Raw genomic sequence first — 2396 nt, forward strand, 5'->3', positions numbered from 1 at the left:
GCCCCACATGGAGCCCTGTGCTGACAGCTCAGCGCCAGGGGCCTGCTTCGGATTCTGTGTCTCCCTCTCTGTCTGCCCCTCACTGCTGACACTTTCTCTCTCTCTCAAAAAACATACACCTTAAAATTTTAAAAAAAATAAATAAAGTAGAGCCCCCATTCGTCAGGAACCCAAACTCCTGCATTTCCCTTGAGACCCTTACTTTGTGGCCACGCCCCTGCCACCCGTGCGCCTCAGCAAGCCCCACCCACCACAGTTGGCGGTAAAGGACAGCCAATAGCAATCGTCTAAAGAGTCGGGAGATAAGTGTTGGGCCTGTGCCAAACCTTACCAACTGGTACAAGGCGCCAAAAGAGCCACTCGGCTCTGTCACCACAGGGCTTGCGGAGGCGGTAGCCTTCCACCTCACTACTGCCATGGAGCCACTGCCCAGTGTGACTGCTTCGACCCGGGTGAATTCCTAGATCCCGACTACCGCTGGGTGGGAATGCAAGAAGTGGAAGTAAGATCCGAACCTGTGGAGGAGGCAGCACCAGAAGCCGAGGAAGGCCTTCTAGGTGACGTCAGGCGTGAAGGCGACATCAACCCTGAAGGCGTGGTGGACCACGACGGCTCAGGGAACCAGGAGATCGGCGGTGGCGTCCAGGAGCTGGGGCAGCAGGACCCTGAACCGCCACCCCAAGGGGCAGCCGTTGGGGCTCTTCCTGCCTGTGTCAGGCCTCAAGGAGTCTCGCGCTCTAAGTTCACCGCGGATCAGGTGCAGGAGCTGGAAAACGTTTTCCAGCGCACTCAATACGTTGATGCTCCAACAAGGTAAGAGCCTTGATCCGGCAGGTGCCCAGTTCTCCAGGGACCCGGGCCTTTTCTCTAGGCATCTTTGTTTCGCACCCCCCCCCAACAAGCCCCCCCCCCACCTCCTTCTCTTAACCCTAAAACGAATAGGGGTGGGAAGAATGCCTTTTGTGCATCATGGGAAATATTTTTATACGGTAATGATATGAAACAAGTCTGGAAACTGTGGTGGGTGGTCTTTTTGTGTTTGAAATTGGGGTAGCGGTGCCCGGCGGGCTCGGTTGGGAGAGCCGGGGATTCCTGATCTCTGGGTTCGTGAGTTCGTCAGATCGAGCCCCACGTTGGCATAGAGATTACATAATCAAACAAACCGAAAGAAAAAAGACTTCTGGGAATCCTGGGTGGCTCAGTCATTGAAGCGGTTAGGCGTCCAACTCTGGATTTGAGCTCAGGACGTGACCTCCCGCTTCGTGAGTTTGACCCATTCAAGCCCTCTGGAGCCCGCACCAGGCTCCACGCTGAAGTGCTCTCTTCCTCGATCGCTCTCTCTCACACACACACACAAAAAAAAAATAAATAAATAAAAAAATTTTAAGGCTAAAAAAAAAAAAAGCCGTTTTTAAAAACCGGTAAAACAGGGAGTCGTGGCTGGCTCAGAGGAGCGCGCAGCTCTTGATCTCAGGGTCCTAAGCTTGAGTCATATATGTGTCGTGGAGATTACAAAAAAAAAAACCCAAAAACTTTAAAAACAATAAATTGTGGTAAACGATAAGTAAAAATTAAATGTATGATCGTAACTACTCTCAGTGTGGAGTTCAGTAAAGTGCATTCATATATTTTACAACGGATCTCCAGAATGGTTTTCACCTCGCAAAGCTGAAAGGATGCACGGGGAACCCCCGCTTCCCCCGACGCCCCCAGCTGCTGGCGATCTCCTTCCTACTTTGTGTTCTGATGAACTTCACTACCGTAGGTGCCTCATATGAGTGGAGGCCCATCGTATTTTTCTTTTTATGACTGGAGCATTTCACTTACTGTAATGTTCTCAGGGTTCGTCGTGATAGCGTAGGTCTCAGAATCACCTTCTTTTTCAGGGTTGAGTAATATTCCATTGTGTGTAAATACGGAGTGTCGTTGATGTCTTCACTTTTTGATGGGCGCTGAGTGGCTTCTCCCTCTTGGTTATTGTGAATAATGCCTTTGTGAACATGGGTGTGCAAATAGCAGTTGGAGTCCCTGTTTTCAATTATTTGGGGTATATATCCAGAATTTCTGGATCATTTGGTAACCCTGTGTTTAATGTTTTTGAGCCGCTGCTGTGCTGTGTCCCATGTGGCTGAACCCTTTTACATTCCCAGTAGCAGTACACAGGTGCACAAGGAGTCCAATGGCTTCACCTTCTTGTTAAAACTTGTTTTTTCGTTTTGTATTTTTTAAGAAAAAGATGTTATTTTGAGGTAATGTCTACACCCAAAGTGGGGCTTGAACTCACAAGCCTGAGATCAAGAGTCACACGCTCCACCAACTGAGCCAGCCAGATGCCCTTGTTTTTCATATTAGCCACCTCAGGGTTGCCTGGGTGGCTCAGTCGGTTAAGTGTCCGA

The 2396-nt window shown here is 49.7% G+C and overlaps 1 pseudogene; it reads left to right on the forward strand.

Annotated features, from left to right (window-relative positions):
* Window positions 1-416: 416 nt before the first annotated feature.
* On the forward strand, window positions 417-813 carry LOC115285132 (annotated as a pseudogene).
* The last annotated feature ends 1583 nt before the right edge of the window (window positions 814-2396 follow it).

Source organism: Suricata suricatta, unplaced genomic scaffold (genome assembly GCF_006229205.1).
Source record: "Suricata suricatta isolate VVHF042 unplaced genomic scaffold, meerkat_22Aug2017_6uvM2_HiC HiC_scaffold_439, whole genome shotgun sequence".
Lineage (NCBI taxonomy): Eukaryota > Metazoa > Chordata > Mammalia > Carnivora > Herpestidae > Suricata > Suricata suricatta.